This window comes from Pleurodeles waltl, chromosome 6, assembly GCF_031143425.1.
Source record: "Pleurodeles waltl isolate 20211129_DDA chromosome 6, aPleWal1.hap1.20221129, whole genome shotgun sequence".
NCBI classification, from domain to species: domain Eukaryota; kingdom Metazoa; phylum Chordata; class Amphibia; order Caudata; family Salamandridae; genus Pleurodeles; species Pleurodeles waltl.
The window spans coordinates 1,154,026,394-1,154,052,068 of NC_090445.1; the positions used below are offsets into that span (position 1 = coordinate 1,154,026,394).

Genomic DNA, 25,675 nt, shown 5'->3' on the forward strand with positions numbered 1-25,675 from the left:
ATTTTTCTCTTTAGCTCTCTTTTATGTTGTCTAAAGCCTCCATGATCATCAAAGAGGATCCCCAGGTATCTATAAGTCCGTACCTGCTCCACTTGTCCGCCGTTTCACGAACCATTTGTGTTTTTTCTTAATCCTGCAACTACATTCCCTTACCCTTGTCTTATTTAAAGTTACTGTCATTCCATTATTCCAAGAGAAGACTGATAACTTTTCAATGTGTCATTGTAGCCCCATCTTTGTTTGGCTAAGCAGAATAACATTGTCTGCATAAAGCAGATTAGAGATAGACAAAGAATATATTATAGTGGGTGCATGAGAGTGAACTTCATTGGGTTCAGTCGGTACGTCTCCTAAAAACAGATTAAACAAATAAAGGGCCAGGACACATCCTTGTTTTAGGCCCTGATAAGTTAGACTTTTCCTGAATAAAGTAGTGATTATTTCTAAAACATAGTCTACCCCGCACATAATCTACTGGCATTTATAACAGAATGAATGTGCAATAAAATAAAAACACCTTTAAATTTACCTTTTGTAATTTATGAGGGAACAAGAGCTCGGTTATGTAAAATAGAATGAATGTCTATTACACAATGACAAATGATCAAGTATCATGAAAGTGCTGAGAATTAGCTTAGTTGCATCAAGAAGCACTATTTAAAAGGAGGATGTTATCATCATTAGAGTGTATTTGGTTTTAGTAAAGCACACTTTCACAATAAAGTATAATGGTGGAAAGTCTAGGGATCCAATAACAAGCTTGGTTAAGCCAAAGCTGTGGAAAGCCGCTAAAGTCAAGGAAATATAGTGGGTTTTAAAAACTCTCAGAATGTTTGTAAATCTGGTTCTGAAGGAAGACACGAGGAAAGCAAATTTCACATGGCCGCAGAAAAAGTTCTGTTAGCCATGTTTTTTTTGCCACATTTTGGTATCATGAAGATAGGTTCGCAGACCTAGGCACATGAGATGGAAGGTGACATTTAAAGTGGTGCTGAAGAGGTGGTATGACTAGGTAACTACATTTTTAAACTGCCTAAATCAGTCTCCGAAAGCAAAACATGCTTGTACATGATTTATGGGCAAAGATTTGGCAGATACATTGGCAAGAAAATGCAACATCACCACCACTTCTCCACAAACACCAGCAAACTTGTATTTATTGTGAGGAGGTGCCTCTGAGTGAGAAGGCAGGCTGAGTGAATTTCAAAGCTTATTAAAAAATAAATGTCATAAAATATAGAGCCCTACTTATAATGTAAAGTACCTCTTCAGTCAAAAGTAAGTTACGACACTCAGAAAGCCATCATTCATTTATTCAGTCACTCAAACTTGCACTAATTCATCATTTCAGCCACCTACTGACCCATCCTCTATTCATATACTTACTAATCCACTATCTAAGAAAAACACTAACTCAAGAAGAATATGTAATATAAATAAAAAGAATGAAGTAAAAGAAAAGAAAAACAATCTGCTGCCTAAATATCCAAACATATGCTTAGAAGTTAAAATTAAATTAAGCATTGCAGTGGGCAGCTGATTTGCAACTGTAATGCACAGCTTATCAATGTTTTAAAAGTTACAACATGGCCACCATATTTAGAAGTAACATGTCAATATTCTCAGAGCTGTAAAACAATGACAAACTGTGAATAATATCATTCCAAGAAATGCAAATCAGTATTCCTAGCTTTTGCCTTTAGAGGCACCATCAAGGCAGCATTTCACGGTAGTGCAAGAGACCAACATTTGTATCTATTTTTTTAAAATACTTGGGGAATGTTCAGCTTTCCCTAAAATACTGCAGTGCTGGAATAAAAATACCAAATAAGTGTTCCGTACTAGCTTTGGGGAAAGTCACACTTTCCCCAAATATTTTAGGACTGGAGTTAGAATAGTGAATTGGTCATCCCATTATCCACAAGAAAAAACATTTGAAAACATCACACTGAGTGGCCATACTGGAATGTTACTGGGCACAGTGTATGGTTGTTGTTACTGATCCAGATGGCTAGCATAATGCTTCTAAACATGGCAGCCTTCACGCAATGTTATAACAATGACACACCATGGAAAATACCATTCCAAAATGGCCACCCAGTTTAGAAACAGTGGCCCCGATTGATGTGGTGCACTGGAAATAAAATGAGTAGCAAGCAAGTTGGTGTAGGCACTACCTGGTGAGCTGCAGAATGAAAATAAACCTATAAAAAAATGGAAAACTAAAGAACTAACCTAAAAGCCCAGACACTGAAGCACATCTATGTTCAGGCAGATTTGCCCATGTGATCAGGCAAAGTGTCATCACCTGCAAAGCAATGGAATCAATGGATGAATTAGGCTGACCCACTGCCATGTGCTGTATGGTGTCATGGGTAGGGCAGAATGTGAAACAAACTACAGACTAATGGCAGAATAGGACAAATCCAAAACACCTCAGTTGATATTTTTATGTTGTCCTTTCTAGTATAAGAACCAGGAAGACAACTAAACCTACTAGGCACTCCTAAGTGGGAATAGCAAGGATTATCACAGTGCAACTCTTCTAGACCCAGGTTTATCAAGAGGGATAACCAACATCGAAACCAATGCTTACTGTGACAATCTGTGATATTCATGTAACAAAACACCTATTGACAGGATTTAACATGGTGTAAAACAACCCACCCTTAAAGGACTATTGACTATAACATATGCTTTCACAATACCCAAGTCAAGCCTACTCTCTTTTTTGTAGCTTTGCATAATTAACATATCAGACCTACAACCTTGATCACTAGTTTGTCTTACTGTAACAGCACAATCCTGCTGTATTGAGCGCAAGTGTTCCACAAAGCAAACACCTGATTACAACTACATGGGAAGTACACAACCTCTGTCAATCAAATGCAGATATCAAGTGTATCTACATATGGGGGGAGTCAAAGCCTGTCTCTTAATAGCATGTTTAATTATTTTTTTCCTGTTGACAAAAGACAAAAGCAAAAAGAGCTGGCTATTATCCAGGGAAAAAAGCTTAATAGCCATGAGCAGTGGCAGAGTAAATGGCTAATTTCTGAGAAGCTTAATCCACATGTATGGTCAGACAATATAGACAAAATGTATGCAAAACAGAATTCAAAACATCTGTGTGGGTTTAAGCTATAAAAGTGAGTGATCAGCTCTGCCCATGGTTATTGGGTCAGCAAGGAAGAGGTTATTGCAGTACTCCATTGACCCCGCAGTTGACAAGGATTACAAATGTCCCAAAGTAATGCTTCATGAGAGAACATGCAGCATGAAAACACTAAGAAAAACAAGAATAGGTTCCTTACCCACCCAAAATTACCCTCACCAATAAAATGCCTTCTCCGCTCATGCACAACGAGATTATATATTTTCCAGTTAAAATGGGCATTGTTTAAATGAGTTAAACAGAAAGCTTGAATCACCATTAATATACCCCTTTCCACCTCAGAATGAGCCTTGACTTATACTAAAACAGAGAATCGTCCCAGCTTCTTTTCCCACATAGAAAAACATGAACATTTTTGGTGGCAGAGAGATGGTGCATTCATGTAGAGTATTTCCGGAATATCATAACCATAACCATTAATACTTTGGGGGGTTTCCAATGGATCAATAGGCAATTTGAATGTAACAATCAGTGGAGAAGAAGTATTTTTACAAACTGCATACTACTCAGTCCTCCTCATAAATGAATAACCAGCTCTAGAGTTAGTGTTGCAGCAATAATGGGATCAGGTTACCAAGCTGAGACTTATATTATAGATAATTTTAATTAGAAAATATTTGCCCGTTTATGTCGATCATTTTGCATTTGAAACAATAACATTGACATGTAGAGGAATAGGTTTTCTTTGCATAGGCAAAACTAGACCTCAACTCCATTTTGCATTTTATGGCTGCTTCATAATTATCCATTGTGTATATTTCTCATTGACACCCCACATAGCGAAATGTGCACTGTTGGTTTGTGATGATTTGTAGTTTTTAGTTACTTTTCAAGAACCTTCCTGTTTGCTCACAGTAGGCTATTCACTTATGAGTCTTTGCATAATTTATTTAACAAGATTTGTTTGAACACCGCTGATGGCTTCAGTTCAGAGAGGATCATGTCAATAATAATTTAGAGGGGGTGGCAATAAATCAAGTTCCATAACACTAAACATTGATTTTAAAATGTATTGTTACATTTGCTCACCTTATTCTGTGTAATTTCCAATGCTTTCCATAGTAAAATTAATTATTTAAAAAAAAAACTCAATTTGGAGGTGAGCCAGACTACAGTGGATCTCTACTCGGGGAGCTGCCTGTTTCTCAATTGATTGGTGCACATTTTGGACTTGGACTAATCTTGTGATGTTGCTCATGTTGGATTAATTTAAATGCTAAGAGCCGTTAAGGAAATTGGTATCTGAGTCTTATGAGTGAATTAGTGAGACTAACTATATCTTACCTTCTGTTTTGTATTTTATATTACAGTAAACCTTCCAGGTTTTTAGTAAGTGCTGGACTCAAGATCCCTTATTGTGTCAGTTCTTATTTTTTGACTATTTTGAAATTCTGTTTTAAATCTTATTGTTAGCGACACACTGCTGGACTCATTCTTGAGGGCTACACCGCCCCCACCACATGATGGGTGCCTGATCTCAATCATGCAGATTAACTGAGCGATAACATTCAAAATCTCAAAAGCAACATTAACCTATGTATTTCAGAGATGAGCATATGTGCTGGATCATAGCATTGATCAATATAATTAGACAAATTTCTAGAGTAGTAACAAAGGCTTTATAATCAAATCCTGGCCACTATTTGTAGAAAACAACTGTTGAAACCTCTCTGTGTGGGACAAACATAATTTAAAAGCCAGACAGATATTATCTTTACAAAGTTCTTCACTGTAATTGATAAGATGCCAGGGAGAAGAATGTACAGTTTTCTGCCGAATTTAGTTAATCTCTGCTAGTTTCCATTTCAGAGCAACGTTCAATTTTGTCTTGTTAGTGCAATTTGATCATCCCCTGCCCAATTATCACAAAAATCGTAGTCTCCATTATATCCAAATTGCATATTCTACCCTGTTGCCATTATGCCTAGAGAGCACTGTAACCGTTTCAATTGTGCAGAGTTGGAACTTTACAGACATTGTTAATCACACATTCACACATCACTGACAGTGTCAAATACGGTCACTTAGCACATATTTCTCAGTTCCGTCATTGCCAATTTCCACTTTGCTTACCTCTTAGCACTTCATGATCAATTTCCGCTGATGGCAGTCGGCACATCATAGCCAGTGTCTATAGTGCTCCAATAGCACATTATGCTCCTTTTTAATATATCCAGTCATCTAGTTACAACCAGTTTGCATTACATTTGATTAGCATATCATGGTCAGGTTCTTCAAAGCATATTTAGCAAACCATTGGCAGTTTACACCAGATTAGCTTACAACATGGCCCAGCTCCATTATGCCCAGTAAGCACATCATGACCAGTCTCTGCTATTACCATTTAGCACAACATGAACAATTGCCATTATGCCCAGTAAAACAAATTATAAACAGTTTCTATGATGCCCTGTGAGAATAAACTGGCCATTCCCCTTTCAGTCGTATTAGCATAATGTACCCATGTTCGTCAAATCCTGCTTGCAGATCATAGTCAGGTTCTATCATGCCCAGTTATGACATCATTGGAACTTTGCATTATGCAGGATTTGTATGCTGTTGACAAATTCCATTATGGAAAATCAAAAAATAATAGTTACTTTCCATAACACCCATTAGATATACACTGACTATTTTCAATAGGGTCCCTGATCACATAATTGCCAGTTCACTTTATGCAATGTCTAATGGACAGTCGATTACGTCCAGTAGCACATACTACTGCACAACCGTCCTCCAAAATTGCTCTCTCTCACAGAAACTTGGCTAAACTCCACCATGGCACCAGATATCGTTACTGCCATCCTCGCTGGCTACAAGATCTTTAGGCAAGACAAAAAGCCTGGAGGAGTCACCGCCATCATATTCAATCAGCTGCACCGCCTATGCTACATGGAAGATCTCACATTTAAGATACATTTAACAGCCAACTTCTCCCTAGGTAGAACTCTTGTATACACAGCACCTGGACCCCACACCAATTTTGCCAGGAACAACTCAGACTTTGCTACATCCCTCATCATCAAAGTCAGCAACTTCTAGGTAAAAGTTAGAATCTCTGAGGTAGAAGAAGTCCACACGGATTAGAACTCTACTGCACTTTAAGAAAACATCACAAACCTTGGCCTCACCAAGCACATTACTGAGCCCACCCACACTGCCGGACACCTATTAGACGCGATTTTCTCCTCAATCAGCAACATCACAGTTGACAAGCAAACAACTATGTCCTGGATGGACCACATCTGTGTCAGTTACAGTATACCCATTCCGCATCATCACAGACCTACCACCACAGGAACCACCCAATGTAGCGGGAAAAGCATCTCAAAAGAGTGTGTTTCCACCCTCTGAGTATTGACCCTAGCACACCATCGATTTGCTGAAAGCCATTAAAAATCTTAACAGCTGGATCATGGAATGCGCCAACACTTTGGCTCCCTTCAAGCGCAACCCAAAGGCAAGAGCCAGACCATAGGCCAGCTGGTACATAGAGGAACTAGGGGTGACCAAACACCACTGCAAGCAACTGGAGCGCAAATGGAGAACAAGTCAAGGCACCACAGAAAAAGATATCTTCAAATCAGCCCTAAGACGCTACCACCACCAGATACGGAACACCAAGAACAACTCTTGCAGATCGCATCAATGCCAGCACTAACAGCAGCAAGGTAATCTTCACCATCAAATATTTCACCATGCCGCCTGCCACCTCCATCAACATCGCGACCTCACAAGACATTTCCAACAAGCTCTTTGAATTCTTCTTCAACAAAATAACCACTATATACAGCAACTTCAACCCTTAACCAGACCTACTAGCATTGCAACTCATCTTCCCATCACAACCGATGATCAAAGCCTTATAGCATGGCCTACCGCCAACACTGTCAAAATTGTTACTATCATGAAGACCATCCAACTGGGGGCACCATTTGAGCCTAATCCCACCACATCTTCACCAAAAGGATTCCTAACACTCAGTGAAGCCTAACATCAATCATCAATGCCTCTATCAACTGAGCCACATTCCGGTACACCTGAAACATGCCATTGTCATACCTTTGCTCAAGAACCATCTGCTGACACAGCCATGCTTTCCAATTACAAACCCATCTCCCTCATACCATGGAAAAACTAATCAACCAACACCTCACCAACCATATCAGCAAACACCAGCTCCTTGATGGCACACTGTATGCATTCAGGCCGAACCACAGTACAGAAACAGCACTCATTGCCACCTAAGATGACATCCACATGATCATTGACAGAGAAGAAATGACAGCTCTCCTTTTCCGGGACCTCTCTGCAGCATTTGACATGGTCTCACACCCCATACTCATCTGACAACTGCACGATATTGGCATCCAAGGACCTACTCTTCACTCAATCTGCTCCTACTTAAGGGATAGAACCCAACCTGTCAACCAGGCACCTTACTCCTTGGAAGCCCACAAATGCATCTATGGGATGGCTCAAGGCTCATCCCTCAGCGCAACCCTATTGAAAGCATAAATGATGACTCTGGGCAATGCCATCTGCACATATGGCATCAACATCCTCTCCTATGCAGATGACATATAACTCTTTCTCTCTTCTCGACAAGACCCCCAACACAAGAAACAAGTTAATTGCCTGCATGACTGAAGCCCCTAACTGGATGAAGGCCAACTGCCTCAAGCTCAACATGGACAATACAGAAGTAGTGACCTTTAGCAAGAAATTCTCACCATTGGACTCCAACTGTGGTCGGCCTAACTCAATCCCATACCCAGAACCCATGCCAGGAACCTCGGAATAATAACTGACAGCAAACTAGACATGACTACACAAGTCAACGCTGTCACTGCATCCTGATTCCACACCCTAAAGATGCTGAGGAAGATCTTCAAATGGCTCCCAAGCAACTAAAAACAATTATCACTCACACCCCAGTTACCAGCACGTTGGACCATGGGAACACCTTTTACACCAGGATCACCAGGCAACTCACTAGAAATCAAAAGACCATCCAGAAATTGGCAGTCAGACTCATCTGGAACTTCTGACACAGAACTCACATTACATTACACCTCAGGGAACTACAATGGCTTCCAATACACAAACATGCTCATGTCAAACTCCTCACACAATCAAAGCCCTCCACAACTCAGACACCACCTACCTGAACAGTCGCATCTCCTTCCACCAACTATCTAGACACCTCTGCTCTGCAGGACTCCTACTTGCATTCATCCTACACATACACAAAACCAAATCAGGAGGATGAGTTTTCTCTTACATCACTCCTAAAGCATTGAACGGCTCGCTTTCCACATCAGAGCCTCCTCTTGTCTTCCTGAATTACACAAGAAGCTGAATACCTGGCTTTTCAAGTACCCAACCTACCATAGGCAAGGCTAGGCATGTCTACCCAGCACCAGAATACCCTCACGGGTAATAGTGTGCTTTACAAATACAAATAATGTAACGCATAATTGACGGTTTCTATAATGCTCAGTTAACCAACAACTGACAGTTTCCAGTATGAGCATTAACCACATGACCAGTTTTCATAATGCTGATTTACCACATAGCTGGCCGTTTCACTATAAATGGCATATACTGTCCAGTTTCCTGTAAGTGAAGGTAGCACCTTATGACCACTTTCTAATAAACCCATTATGACCCCCTTTCACTAAGTAACTTGATAGACTGGTGGCACAGTGTGGTATCCATCATAGATATTGATATTTATCTCTGGGTAGACTAAAGCCTTCCATAATATTGGACTAAATATCATCCAGGGATTATGATTAATTTATAAAACATACTGAATAATATGTTTCTATGCACACCACATAATTAAAGCCAGAAACATAACTAATAAATTCTTCAAAATATTCAGAAAAGTTCCAAACCTGAAAGCATGAAAAATTAATTTATAGTTTGGTACTAATGCTGCCAACCTTCCATATTTCTTTGACTTGAACATTTCCCATATCTGTAAAATCATCATCCAGGGCCCTCAACCTTTACTTTTTCCTCTAATTAAACCCCCCATCTTATGATGTAAATTGTAACTGTGTTTATTTAGTGCTTACGACTCCTGAATAAGGCATTGAAGCCCTTTTTTTCAGTGAGTAGTATGCTACTCCAGAATCCAAAATTAGTAGATTAGTGTGATATATTTTTGTTTTTGAGTGTTCATTAGTTGTATTAGGATAGTGCTCTTGATTTCATATCTACTTAGTAGATATTAGGGGTAGGGATAGAATGATAGGAGTGGATCTGAAAGGAGGAAGTATTGGCTTGTTTTTGTAATTAATGGTTGGAAAAGAAATTTAAACAGCCACACTTAGATGAAAACAGCAATTTTAAAGCAAAACAATTGCACAGCACAATGTCTGTGCTCTTACCACCTTTCCTTTGGCCTTACTAACTGTACTGTTTAGGGCTTAAAGAAGCTGTGACTACAAAATAGAGATGTCTGCCTTGGGGTTCCCTCCACAAACTTAAGGGGCTGTGCCAGGTGTGAGGAAAGGGAGGAGGCCAGCTCAGGTGTCTGTGGACCAATCATTAAAGCACAAACTGGTGTGCAGCGGGGAGGGAAATGCTCCTCAGATCAGACTCTCCTTGGATACAGACAGGCTCAATACACACTTTACAATTCGCGTTCAACCCTGCAGATAAGGCCCAAATGTAATGCCACTAAATAATGCTTCTCGCACACGTAAACAACTATGTTTTCTATCCTAAAACTGTAGCTAAAATACCTCTACCAAATGTAACATTCAGCAAGTAAATTTAAAGCTTTAAATAGGTCAATCTACCTATGTTGTGCATCACAAATAAAGAAGTGTATTTTATTTATGCCCCCTTCTAAGGAGCTTGCTCCTTGTTCTGCTGGAGCAGAAAGAAGTTATCAGCTGACCCCACAATCAAAGAAAGTTCAGTTCAATTCCAAACCAATCACAATCTGTCCTCATTATAGGCAGTCAGGATTCAGACCTGGTAGATGCACAGAATCCATTCTAATACATATCCATGAGGATCTCCTCCCAGCTTTGGACAAGAACAACTCCACAGACTTGACACTTCCCAAACTCCACAAGCTTGACCCTTCCTGTCACGCAACATAAAGCATATTGCCAAATTCTTCGCAATCGTCAGATTAAATGGGCGTGATTGCTATATGCACCTGTGGGCTAGACTGGCTCTTCTTATCGAACATGAGAAAACATATCTGAAGGGGAACTTTCAAATCCAAATGGAAATTAGTTCTGCTTGAAGCACCACTGGCTTCTTTACTGTTACCACTCCTACTCAATGTATACATATTTACAATTTTTCCAGGCCTTGGATCCCTACTTCCTTGACTTCCAGATGTATGCCAGTAACACCCAGATACATCAGCTTTGGAAGGAGTGTCAGTAATCCTAAGCACCAACAAAAATGCCAGAGCACATGTTGATGTGGATAAAGGAACCTTTCTATGTCTGAATAAGGAAAAACAGAGGTTCTTATGTTTTGGGATGAACCTTGCAGTAATCCACTACTACCTCCATCTGGACATCCATTACGGTTCAGGCCTCATTTAAAAAAGCATGCAATTTTCGATACCACAGAGATCTTGTTCATTCCCAAGATAAACTATGTGGTTAGAATAAAAACCACCCAAATGCATTCTCATCAAATTAACAGCAGCATTAATTCTGGTAAGACTAGGCTTCTTTACTGTCAACTATGTTGAACTACCAACATAACTAATCCAAAAGCTTCAAAGAATATAGCCTCAGGCTGCTTGATAGTAAGAATGAGCCTGGACCTCAAAAATCATAATCTATCTCTCCTGCATCAACGTACTTTCACTGGCTTCTATTTCTAGAAAGGATACCATTCAGGGTGCTTTGCATCAAGGATAAGGCCTTCTGAGAAAAATAATTCATTTATATTTACAATGCAACCATACTGCATGAAACCTGAGGGAAACTGAGGTCCACTAATGCTTCTCGTCTTTTCCCAAAAAGGCCCTGACAAAGATCTCTGAATGTCCAAGGACCAGGCCTTTTGAAAGATTCAGACTAAACCTATCTCAAATTTAGAAAAGGCCTGAAACTAGTCTTTTCAAATAAGCTCTTCCAAAATAATGTCTGACCAGGACTACTCAATCTCCCATTGAAGGTACTGGGCTCCCGACACCATTTTGAGCAAACACACACACATATCTATATATTAACACACACACAAGCACAGATGTGTCTAAATATATATATATATATATATATATATATACACACACACACATACATTTATGTACACATATTACCCAGTAGCAGTCGCCACTGAGTAGTTATAGATGGGACTGTGTTTCCATAGGAAATTATTTGTTTGTGTGCTAATACCTTTGGCACCTGTCGACGAATCTCCACAAAACTTTCCAAAAAGGGCTTCTTTTTTACTAGTTTGCACAAAGAGAGTTTCAAGGTGATCTGTTAATTGAGGGCCAGGAAAACAGGGGGTCCCAAAAAGTGTTTTCTGCATTTATTTTTCCATAGGAACTTTAGACACAGCTACAGCGACAACCGCTGAATGGATTTACATAAAATTTTGCAGAAAGACAGATCTTGGTCCAGGAAGAGTGTTTTTTTGTGGTTTTGGTGTAAATCCATTGAACAGTTTTGGAGAAATTAAGATTAAAGAAATTGGACATATCATTCAGTGGAGCCGACAGAGCTCCTCCTGAGATCTGATTGGCTGACTCAACATAAGCTAGTTTATGTGGTGGCAGCCTTCTTAGGACTCAGGCAGAGTCCAAAACAAAATGCAAAAAAAAGATAAGGTGGCGGGGCAGGGATACCCTGACCCCCCCTAGGCATGGTGGTGTGGGTACCTGGCTACCTCTGGGACTTGTGGCCAAGGTTACCTATAGCTTGCGCTTTCACCATACACTGCTAATTACTCCACGTATTATGTCACTCATGACATCCTCTGTGACATGATTGATATTATCACTGCAAGATTTGCAATGAAATTATTTATGAGAAAATTGTGCATGGCAGGGGGAGAGTTATAGTATCCTTAGAGCACTAGTTATATTTATTTTAACTATAACTGCTGAATTTCTGTTGTTTTAAGAGTTTAAAACATTACATGTAACATTACATTATACATATATATATATATACGTATATATATATATACATATATATATATATAAATATATACACACACACAAACACATATGTATACATGTTATTTTGGTAATAACTTTGGTGCTATCTGAAGAATCTGTACAAACATTTCGGACGAAAACGTTCATCCACTTTGACTCCTTCATGCAAAGTTGTGCACCAATCCATCAAGCAGGAGGGACCAAAACTGAGATTTCATGTTTTTCAATAGAGAAACAAGACAATAGAATTACACCACTTTTGCCAAAATATTAGAAATTTACTCGGTCATTTGGGTACTGCAGTCCAAAATTATCTGATAGACTTTGCTGTAACACTGAAGAAAATGTTGAAGCCACCATTACAGGGCTCGGAGACTCAATCCATGAGTCCTGGAAAAATGTACGAATGGGCAGATGAAATGGTTAAATGTGATGGGTAAAGGAGGGCACCAAGGGGCATCCCCTTAAATAAAATTAAAAATACTTACTTCAGATCACTGGCACCCAAGTACCCAGTGAGGCCACTCCTGTGCTGCGGTATCAAAAACAATTTTAAAAAATGGCTGTCCATGGTGGTTTGGGCACAAGGCCTAGACTGGTAAATTTTGGTTGTTTTTCAGCTTTTAAAAAACTAGGAATAACTGAAATTCATAGGTCATAGTTTAATGAACCATGACCCCTTGTATATCACTTATGACCAGTAAAAACAAAATTGATTGCACCTCAAATGAAATCACTGATGACCTCACACAGTCCTTCTGACAGCAGCCTATATGGTTTGTGGACTTAAAGAAATTTAACACACTATACCGGTGCTGAGGCATAGCATATCTGACAAGTAACCCACATCATGAAATGAAGCTCTCTTTTTACTAGTATTTACCTACCAAGCAAACAAAATGCTTTCATGGACTTTAAAAGCATCATCCCCTTTTTAAACCTTGAACACTCTCCAAAAAGTAATTGGTACTATATTCACCTTCATAGTATCACCCTCCTAAAGAATTCACATGTCAGCATTACAACCAAGTAGTTTTATGCCCATCTTGCCACTCTGCCACCTCAGTTTGGACCCAGCCATAAGCAAAGCAGTTTTGACCCAGTTTTGGTAAACTGCCAGGCCTGGTCCTCCCTCAAATGAAACACAAGCAATCAAAGACTGGTCTCGCTCTGAAAGGGGGCCGTCAGTTGGGTGTAAATTGGTTCCAGTGCCATAGTAAGCACTTGACCAAAGTCGGGGCATACCCTAGCCAAACAGGGCGGTACATCAAAAATGCAAAAGACGATGGGAGAAATGCTTGCCGTAAGTCTAACCATTGGCAGTCACTCGGTTGTCAACAGAAACTTTGGCTTTTCTCACAGATTTTTTGCAGCAGGCTTTGGCATTCAGCCCTTTTTAGGTTGAGCCTAGGCAGCACTCATGCACTGTCTGCAAGACATGTTGAATTCAGTCTATGGGCTTTAACCACTCCCACTATTGCCATTCGTTCTTTGATGTACTTGTCTTAAATGCTTCCTTTGTGTGCATAGTTTCCTCCCAGGTGATTTCACTAAGAGAACACTTTTGCTGGCCACCACAATACGTTCACACTTCCTCCTGTTACAGAGTGTGATGGTCCCTCATCTCGTTTGGGCATTGCAGCCTTAGTGTTCTACTGGTCGTCCATAGTAATGTGCTCACACCAGTGAAAACACAGCGTTTAGAAAGGCACCAATAGTTTCAGGTTTTGTTCGATCTTATGCCTGTGCTTGAGTGCTAATAGCTGCTTCTCTGGTTCCAGTGGTAATTTTCCATTCTAAGACCTCTTGACAGTGCTGCTAGCTGCTTCTCGGGTCCCAGTGGTCCTTTATCATTCTTAGTCCTGTAGACAATGTTGCAGCTGCTTCTCTGGTCCCAGTAGTAATTTCTTATTCTTAGTCCTATGAGAAGCGATGCATCCTCTTCGCTGGTCCCAGTGGTAATTCCTCATTCTTAGTCCTGCAGACAATGCTGCAGCTGCTTCTCTGGTCCCAGTGGAAATTCCTCATTCTAAGTCCTCTAGACAGTGCTGCAGCAGCTTCTCTTGTACCAGTTTCTCATTCTTGGTCCTCTACACAGTGCGGTCAGCTACGTCTCTGGTCCTGGCGGTAATTTATCATTCCATGTCCTCTAGACAGTGGTGATACCTGCTTCTCGGGCCCCAGTGGTAATTCCTCATTTGTACTCATGTAGACAATGCTGCAGCTGCTTCTCTGGTCCCAGTGGTAATTCCTCACACTAAGTCCTTTAGATAGTGCTGCTAGCTGCTTCTCTGGTCCAGTCAGTAACTCCACCACTAGGCAGTTGTGCAGCTGTATTTCTGGTTACAGTAGTAATTCCATATTCTTAGTCCTCTAGACAGTGCTGCAAGCTGCTTCTCTGGTTCTGTGAGTAACTCCACCATTCTAAGTCCTCTAAGCAGTGCTGCAGGTGTGTCTCTGGTCACAGTGAAAAACCCTCATTTTAAGTCCTCTATACAATGCTGCAGCTGCTTCTCTGTTACCATCAGTAATTCACCCATTTTAAGTCCTCTAGGCAGTGATGCAGCTGTGTCTGAGCCCAGTTGTAATTCCTCATTCTTAGTCCCCTAGACACTGCTGCAGCTGCTTCTCTGTTTCCGGCAATAATTCCCCCATTCTCAGTCCTCTAGGCAGTGCTGCAGATGTGTCTCTGTTCCCAGTGGTAATTCCCCATTCTTACTCCTCTAGACAGTGCTGCAGCTGCGACTCTGTTCATACATCCACTACACTCCAAACCAAAACACATAGGTAAAAGACATTGTCATTTACAAAGCCAATAGCTCCTACTCTCACAAACTGAGACTTATTACATTACAAATGCTTGTTTAACATGGGGTACTACTTGCACCCCAAACTTTTCAGATTTGTAAATGGAGCACCAGATAACTTTCACCGCACACAGCCGCACTTTCCTCTAGGGCTAAAACTATTTCCAGTTTATGCATGCACACATTTACACTCAGTAAATATATGCATTATATGATATGGACCTTTTATTAGCAAGTTTCTTTTTTTTAAATGATGTAAGGGCTTAAGGAGTAATGTGAATAGCAGTGTCATAGATGATATAATTTTTGATGTCGGCTATCATGTACTCAATGGTATCATATAACATGTCATGAGTGAAGTAATATGTGGTCATAAGCAGAGCATGCCAGTGCACAACATATAATTAGTTTACTCAACTTTAATAGTGAATTTCATTTTTTTTCAATTTTAAACTTAGTTCTTATTTCATTTCAACACCTAACTATGTCACTTTAACACTTTTTACAGTTATTTTGTAAACAGAAGCTATGATCTTACAACCATACCAAACTATAACATCGCTTTAGTGTTCGTTTTTTTCATGGTATATATATATGCACAGAGATACTTTTCACAATTTATTTTTGTAAGTGCCCCCCACCAACTGTATCTGTGACACAGTGTGTGCCCCCTATCAGAGGAAGATATTAAAAGCCATGAATATTTGTTCAGCTCCAGCTTTCAATATCTAAGTCCAAAAAAACAGAGGATAAGTATTTGTTTAAGTGTAAAATCGACTAAGAATCGTTTCACCAGTCTTGCTTCCTATTGATGGACAGGTCAAAGGTATCACCGAGGTCACGCAGCCTGGTTTGACCACAGATCATTGTCTAGCCATTCAATGACTGACATTTCTCAGCCATGACGAATCCACTATGTGTTCCCAAATGTAGCCTGACTTACTTAATGTGCTCCTTAGTTACTAGACAAACAATGGAAGCGGAGGAATCTTATGAGCTAGTAAGTACCCTGAACTGTGTTTCCTGTTTAGATAATTTAGGGGAGATTAGCACATGGCTTGAAGAAACTCAAAGTCTATGGGGTTCGTACCAATGTGTTTATTAAACTAATAAGTAACCTACCTCAAATGGCGTTTCAGTTTTGTAAATCATGTTTTATCGTGTTTTATTGCTTGCAGTCCTAAATTGCAAAAGTTTGTAGACACGCCATCTTGAGGATCCGAAATGAGTGCAACAAGGTTCATCTGGCTCAGGTGGCATAACTAAAAAACAAGTATCTAAGCACTTCAAGACTGGTAATGGGTAGGAACTACTACATACATACCAACACATCCCCCTTCTGCTCCCTATGGCTGTATTTCGAAAACAGAATATCAGATAACTATATAAGGCAGACGGTATGTCTTTGTTTCTGGAAAATATGACGTTTTTTATGTAGCAGCCCCAGTTTGCATCTGGCATGGCAAGTGGCTTCATTCTTCCCACTATAGGAATGCACCAAAAATCCCGACACGCAGGGTCACACTGGTCTACAAGGAAATCTGGCAGGTCAGTGTGTGGGACGGTTTTTGTTTGTTTGTGTGAGCCAGTTTTATGGTCTGGTGGGCTAGCTTTTAAAGTTGAGTCCCCTGATATTACCACAAAAATTGTCTGCAGCAAGCACATATGAAGGCAGTCTCCCATACTTTGCAAAACACCTATACAATGTGTCTTTCCAAGTTCAAAATTGACAGATTTGCAAATGTGGGTCACATTTTAGGTATTTGATTCACTAATTGAGGCCACTTATATCTTTATTTTTGTGCCCAGGCCTGTTTTCTGTTCCAGTTCGACCCTGTGAACGTGGTTAGAGTGCTGTTAGCAGGAAGGCATGAGCAACCTAGCTGAGAATGACCTTCATGATACAGAACTAGCAGTGAAGGCTTGTAGGAAGAAAAAGGGGAGGGGCGGTGTTTGGGGGAAATAAAATCAAATCATAATAAATAAAAACGTACCTTAACTCAACGCCGCGCTGCTCCTTGCTTCTCTGTAGTTGCTCCAGGCACAGGCTCCCAGCCTGCCCTGCGGCCAATCCTGACGCTGTTCAGAGCAGCATCAGGATTGGCTGGAAGCCTACTGCAGGCTCTCTCCAGCCCAGCAACACAGTGTCAGGCTGGAGAGAGCCGTGTGTGCATGTGTGTTTGGCTACCCCGAGACGGCGGGCCAAACATACATGCGCACTGAGGGGAGGGCTGTGTGTACTTCCCTCAGTGCTCGCCACCCCCAATGCCCCGCCACTTTTAATACAAAAAGATAATAAAAATAGTTTATTATCTTTTTGTATAAAAAGGTTTGCAGCTGCTGCGGAGGCGACGCTCCTCCGTCCTAGCGAAAGAGCCGCAGCTGAGAGCTAGTAGACCTGGTGGCAAACTTTTTTCTCAGTTCATTGTGGCACCTCTTTTTACCCAATACAGTTTTGCAAAACTCAATAAATAATATTTATGATGCTCAGGTGATTGAATACATCTCATGTACCTACATACGAAGGGACAAGATTGATGAACGTGATACAATGTACCAATACTTTCAAGTATGCCATGTTGTAGTTGCTAACTACATGCAGAAACCACAAGTAAGATCTGCTTCAAAGAACTGAGGGGCCAAGTAATTGGTGAATGTGTATTAAATAAAATGTGCATTACATTAATCGGCCTGACTAGCTACCATTTGGAGCTAAGCTAACATTTCAGCGACACTCTCTCGCCTTTGCAAGCTTATTTTAAGTTAGATTCTGACCACAATCCTATAAATTCTGACAAGAGAAGAGTCTTGATACTCTTTCGAGCCTATGCAAAGCTAGGCCATGGGCTCATCCTTAACAAAATCAATCCCTCTGCAATACACACTAACCCAGTAAATCTACTTGACAGACAGTACAACCCAAACATGCAGCAGTGGAAAGGTAACACCACTGTAGAAGAAAGATTGCTTGAGTGCAGAAAACCAACTTATCAGGAAAAAAAAGTAGTATAGGCAAATTGAACCATCAAGCCCCGACTCTCGCTATGTGACGTGCAGAAGGGATTACTATGAGGAATATTGTTTTCAAAGTAAGAAGCAGAGGATAACAGCAAGTAAGATTGAGGTCGCACTGCAGTGACAGTAGAAAATGAGTGTGAAATCCATTCAGAAAAGTCATCACCCAGGTTGGTTTGAATAGAGAGCTGATCAGGGAAATTACGAAAGGCAAAAATGGCTGACAAGCTTTACACATGCCCATGGGAAAACCTTGACTGCTGAAAGAGCACTAACAAAATAACACCAGATACGTTTTTCTTCAAAAGCTCAATATGCCTTTCTCAGCACCATGGGGCAGAGTTCAATGGCCTGGATATAAAGACTAGGTGGAAGGATGGCAGGCACTTAGAATGATTTGTAACACTTTCAGTAGAAGGTGAAAGAATCTTAGCTGCTCCACTCAGTTTCCATTCAGGAAGGCATAGATTGTAGTGGTTCAGATGGAGTACCTTGTTCCATTACTGGGACAGGAGCAAATGCTCTGGATCAGTAGTTCAGAGTTCCAGGCCTTCCGAGGCCAGCCAGGTGCAACCATAATGACTTGTGCTAGATCCTGCCTGAGCGTGCTCAGAAAGCACACGATTACAGACAGAGGTGGAAACGAGTACAAGAAGCTAAAGTGTCACTTAAGGTGAAATGTTTTCCTTAGAGAGCCTCTAAAGTCCAAAATAATGAAAACTGAGCATTTTCAGAAGTGGAAAAAAGTCAATCAAATGTGCATCACCAATTGGATGAAGATATCTCGGAGCAATCTCTGGGTGTAAAGTCAGGAAGAAGGCTCCTGTTGAGTCTGTCTTCCCTGATGAGGAGGGGCACCGCTAGACTACTCACAGTGAAATCTTGTTGAGCTCCAGCCAGTGCACAGCCTCCAGACAGGGACCATGGACTCTTGCTGCTCTGCTTGCTGCAGAAGCACATGGTCATTTTGTCTGTGAGAACTAGGATTGATTTGCTTTTGATGGACAGCAGGAATACCTTGTGGGTCAGCTGAAATGCATCCACTTCAAAAGGTTTATGTGCTAATGCAGCTCTGATGAGACCTAAGGCCCTGAACTTCTACTTCATCTACATAACCGCCCCACCTGAGGGATGATGCATTGGTCACCATCTGGAGGGGTGGGGCGTAGAACAGCTTGCCATGTGTTATACTGGTGTCTGCTATCCAACACTGCAAATCCTGAGAATCGTTTGGTGGGGGATAGGTGGGGTCGGAGGTCACAGTTTCTTCCATCTTGTGGTCCCACCATGCACTGTTAAATTCCTCACACATTGCCTCGCTTATGACATGTTCTATGACATCATCATAACTGGTGAATTTTAGCTGTGACAGACATTTTCACCTATCGATAATGTCCCTTTAACCTTTGTTTTTTCATTATATATATATTTATATATATTTTTATATAAAATGTAGTATCCTTTCAAATTGAAATCTCTTGTAGAAAATGGACACTCCAAAGGCTCTCAATTAAATGAGCTTAGATTGGCTTAAAAGTATAGCATGGAGAGAATGCTTAGGCTCACATTGCACAGATGGCCTTTGGAAACAAAAGATATTGTTAGCTATCTAGATTATTGCTTTTTAAATTGCTGAAATTAAAAGATATAACCTAAAATTAGATGAAACTGTATGGATTTTATTTTATGATGTACTGCTTTTATGGCTTTATGCCGAAATAAAGTATTTATAATTTTTTTTTAAAAATCTATAGTAGTATTGTCTTAGTCATCTATCTATTGCAATGTCTGTAATTTTGCTTGTGTTATTTTACTTAACCGTCCTGAGAGACAGGATTCCCATTGATGAGACGGAGAAAGTTTTGTTTTGTGCAATAAATGTAGTGAACATTCACTCAGCACTTTGTTAAAACCATTTGTCATCAGCCTGTTTATGAGCATTATTGATTTTAAAGCATGTCAACTGCATGACATGGAGGAGCCACAAGCGGTCAAACTAGGCCTGGAATTGTCCCACATTTTTTGTTGATAAAGTCACACTAAAAAAATGCTACCTTCAAACAATGTGGGAATATCCTGCCGTGCTCCTGTCAGTATCTGTTAAAGAACCCACATTGTTCTGTACCTAGGGCCACATGTACCAACATTTGGTTTTGTGACTGGCAAATTGCGAGTCAGAGGGACTAGCAACTTGCTAGTCGCTAAACCTAATGTTGTATAGTGTCAATGACACTATTAGCGATTTGCAAGAGGGTCGCAAATGCCCACCTCATGATTATTAATGAGGGAGGTCGCAATTTGCGACCCCCTTGGTAATGGCGGCCCTCACAGGGCTGGTGGCCTGCTGGAGACAGCAGACCACCATGTCCGTGACTGCTTTTAAATAAAGCAGTTTTGTTTTTTTAAATGCAACCCGTTTTCCTTAAAGGAAAACGAGATGCATTTGATGCATTTCAAAATCAAAAAATGAAAGTCCGCAGGACTTCTGCCTGCTCTGAAAAAAAGTTTTCACTGATTTTCACAAAGGGGAAGGGGTCGATGGGGATCACTTCCTGTTTGCGAATGGGTTAGCACCAGTGTGACACTGGTGGTAACTGCGATTGTTTTGCGACTGCATTCGCGGTCACAAAACAATCATGCATGGGAATGCGAGTAGCAATTAGGAAGGGAACACCCCTTCCTAATTACGAATCGCAATCCCTTTTTGCAATTTGGTAAATAGTTTACCGAATCGCAAAAATGGGTTTATACATGGGGAAGTGCATTTTGCACGTCGCAAACAGCCTGATTCGCTGTTTGCGATGTGCAAAAGCCTTCGTACTTGTGGCCCTTAATGCATTAATAACATGTGCCTAGGTACCACTTTCGATAATCGCATTGATTAGCAGGTTTATGATGATGCTGAAATAAATAGCCATATTTTATGTTATATTATGTTACGTTAAATAGCATACCAGTCTACTTTACAACACAAATTCACTGCCATGATAGCAACCTGTGACCATGTGGTTGAGTCCCAATCTCTGGAATGGATGCATTAGTCCACAGTTCATATATAACACACATCTGCCGTAGTAGGGCTTGAAAGTGCTTGGCGCTATTTCAGTGATGCATTCTCATATCCGTTCAGATTAGTATAGGCAAGAAACAAGGTAAATTTGCTGCTGAGGGTTACATGTTATAGCTTGTCCCAGCAGGTATGTCTACTGGGGTTCCCAGTAAAGTTGATATGGGAGGACCTTACCCCATTCCTTATTCCTGCCCTTGTTCTGGATAAGTAGATTGTGATTGTTTTATTAACATTTGTTTAATGCGTTGGTGGTTGTGTGAAACTATGATGCCAGGACACTCATTTGTTTATTGACTTAGCAATAATAAAATCACTACCAGAAACGTTTTACAGTACATAGTACAGTCAGGGTGAGGTAGTTAACTGTAATACAAATAAATAAACAATTAATGTGTTGATTAATTGTGCCAGATATGAAGCACATACGGGCTAAAACTGACATAACCCCACAGCACTTTTTTCTGTATCCAATTAATATGGTAAAAAATAAAAAGTGAATTAATGGTACACCAATTCTTGTGCTTCGAGTCTTGTAGAGCAATTAGCCTTCTTTTGAATCAAAAGCACTCTTTATAACGATGGCAAGTGTTTAAATTGCTTGTCTATTTTCTTACAAATATATCCTTGATCATATAATTGAGACCATTTTAGTCATAATATAGCTGATATGATTTTGGAGAGTTATATGTTTTTGCCATGTTATAATCACTACAGCATCTTTCAACTAAAATAAAAATAACTATACTTTCGATCCTTCAGTTAGGCTAGGGCCATTACATGGAGGTGTCAATATGCCACACGTTCAATGGTTTTGAAGGGCCCAATTTTCCTGCTTCAAATTATTTAAAACAAGTCTGCCATTTTCTGTTATTATTTGTTATCAGTGATGAAGCAGCCAACACTGAGAAGTGCCCAGAAGGTGCCAGATGGTATACAAACACAAACTAGGACTACTTCTCTTTCTCCGAAGGACATTCTTTTATATTTTCAATCATGCTCTGGTGATACTGGGTATAAATGGAAGTGTGCATGTGGTTTTTATCTAGATGCCACAAAAACTTTTCATAAGCCGGCATTCAACACTTTTGCATGGGACTGTTGAAGCTAAAATGTAGGTGGATATCTCTGAAAATCTTTATACCCACTGAGCCTGCATGTTCCTTCCTCATGGAATCAAAATCCTTCAAAAAGGGACGGCAGAGTGTGTGTTCAATATGTGGAGCTAAAGATATTCTCTCAAATGATTGTAGGGCAATATAAGACATACAAATTGTAAGACATTGAATAATTGGCAGAGTGTGGCAAACACACACCTCAAGCAATAATCACAATACTTGTCAGGGACCTGTTAAAAGCAGCTGCCTGCTTGCTGGAGCATTGTGACCTCGGGGGAGGCCTTGAGGCTCCACCCGTGGTCCCCAATAGCCCCTAAAGGGCTTAGTATAACAAAAATAAAACAAAACTAAAAAATAGTGAAGGACCACAGGGAAGGTCTTGAGGGTTCCTCTGCGGTCCCTGATAGCCTATAAAGGGCTACAAAAAATAGTAGAAAAAATAATAATTGCATCATAGCTCAAGTGTGAAGGCCGTAGACCTTCACACTGAGTGTTGAGGGTTCGAACCAGGTGTGTCTCTGGTCCTTTCCCTTTTTTTTTTTTTATTCAAATGTACCCTCGCCATGCACTGATAATTACTGCACAAATTACAGTACTCATTACATCATTGATTACATCATTGATAAAGTCACTGTAACACCTGCAGTAAAATTATAGTTCACATACCTCTGCATGGGGGGGGCACGAGATATAGGGCCAGATGTAGCAAAGGTTTTTACCCATTCTGTGTCAATGGGAAAAAGTGTTCGTACATATGGCCCATAGTTACCTTTGGGCACAAGTTATAGTTACTTGAGTTAACTGGTGAATTTCTGTGGTTTTATACGTTTAAAACGTGAGCCTAACTATAAAGTTCCTGTAAACTTTATTTTTTAAAGTGAATTTCTATACTTTTTTAATTCTGTTTCCTAACTATAATGTTACTGTAACCTTTGTTTTTTTCAGGGGAATTTTTTTTATATATCTATATATCTAAATAAATAAATATATATATATATATATATATATAGAGAGAGAGAGAGAGAGAGAGAGAGAGAGAGAGAGTACTACGAAGACAGTGGATACACACAAACTGTTTTGCCATTTTGTTTTTCCTGCATTGAAGCATGCCCCAAATGTCATCTGAAAACTCCTGCTAACCTGTCAACCAGGTATTGACACTGATGGTGTGATTCAAATGAGAGGCCCACTGTGATAGAGGCCTGTCTGTTTGGGGGTGGGTGTTTGAAAGGTGCAGGCCTTGGTGTTAACTACATCTGTTTTTTGACAGTGGGCCTCATTGAAGTTAATCAAGTCCTTAGGCCCAGCCCACAGGCCATCCTTGAAAGGGCACACCACCACCTCCCCACACCCAAGCCGTTTTGTTGTTGTCCCGGGAGCATGTTCACAATTCATTCACACCCATATAAATGCTAATAACTGGCTGGAAGAATTTAGTGAGCAAAATGCAGATTAGCTTCCAGAGACTTCAGGCAGGGCAAACGTGACATTCCAAAAGTCATCTTTACAAAACGGTTATTGCAAATCTCACTTCACCAGTGAATTGAGCTAGTAATAAAAATGTTAAAAGGTCTTAAAAATCACATTATAGGTGTTTCCTGGTCATAGTTATTATTTATTAGACTTAATCAATATCCGATACTTTCCTAAGGAACAGCTAACCCTGCTGGATGGAAAATATCGTTGTATGGATATTCACTGTAAGGATATGTTTAACATTAAACTTTTTCATGTCCTACTTCCAAATATCACTCAGCTCCCGCTACGGGCAAAAAGGCCTTTGTAGCAGTGACTTACACATTTTTAAAAGGAAGGTTTGTAGCCTTTCAGAAAGGGGATATGTTAATAGGTCGAATTTGAGGTTACAGCCTGCACACCCAGTTTACTGGTAGGCCTGGGGACATGATTTATGATGTCACTGGAGTGGATGGCACCAGTGCTGCAGTCAAATGGTAGCGTTTCATTTACCAGGCCTGGGTAGATTTGGTACTACATACCAGGAACATAGAGGCTAATTAGATAAATCAATCAGGTGTGTACACGTTTCATCATGTTGAAAGGCGGAGGGAGCACAATCACTTTACCAATGGTTATCAGGTGTAAATTGCACATAGTTCTATAGCCATCAAAAATGGGGCTCAGCAAAAAGGCAAAATAAAAATCTGGATGACCCTGAAGAAAGGACTAATTTCCAAAACAAATGCTCACTATTAAGGATCACTTTCTGAATGGACATTTAAAATAAAACCACACAAAATGAAGAAACGTTTTAAATTGAGCACCATCAGTATACAAGGGGCCGTTATATATGGGGTGGGACATTCACTTCATCCCCCTACAAATTAGTCCAAATTATTTTTAGTTCGAGATTTGCTGTTAGAGAAGAGTATGGAAATGCCTAACACGCCTCGGCAATAAAAATCAGCAACAAACAATAGAAAGAGAAACATGTGTTTCCGAATTACAATAAGTTTTGCACAAAAATGCTTGTTGTTCTTGATTATTTCATTCTATTTTGTCATTTTTTCGGTCAAAGACCTACTCAGAAAGGGATTTTTTTTATTTGAGTTCATTCAAAACACGTTTTTTCACCTCACATATTCAAAGTATTTACTCTGGCATCTAATGACAAATGTATTCGGACTAGCACAACAATCCGAGTGCACAGAATCTTGGAGACTGCCCCCCACGGTATGGCAGAAGGTTTTCCTACTTTTTTGTTTTCGGGAAAAATAATAAATACCGCTTCTGGACAGTGAAAATTCTGCTCTACATTTTTTGACAGTAAATGCACTTCTGGGAGGCTTCGTTTTCCTGCGTGCATGCCCGTCTGAGCAAGAACTAGGTGATATTTATTTATTATATATTTTCCTCAAATCATAAATACTTTTGCTTCTAAATATCAGTCACTAGGACAACACACCAAAAACTGCAAAATGCTATTTCAGCATTGCACTTTTAGCCAGTCAATGCGGAGGGTTCCGTGAGCGGTAAAGAAAAAAACGTCAAACCCCTTTATCAGGGTAAATTTACAGCCAGGAAGCACTTCCTGTTGATAATAAACCCCAAAGCCTGCCTCTGACCCTGACCATTACCAGACATTTTTATGGTGTAATTAAGAGACCGAGTTCTTCTCCAACATCGCGCTTGCAAATAAATGTGACAGACAGGATATGGGACTGCCTCTGCAGTTTTAAAACAAGCCTCGGCAAAGACAATTATTTTTGTTTTTTTGTATAAAGGAAACCTTTTTCCATAAGTGTCATGGTTTCAGATTGCTGTGTGTTACATTTTCATACATTCAGTGTAATTATTAGTGACATTTCAACAACTATG

General features: G+C 40.1%; 1 protein-coding gene across 4 annotated transcripts in view; it reads right to left on the minus strand.

The window, feature by feature from the left end:
* PALD1 (phosphatase domain containing paladin 1) overlaps positions 1-25,675 on the minus strand; it is a 966,838-nt gene that overhangs the window by 651,073 nt on the left and 290,090 nt on the right. The window lies entirely within an intron of this gene.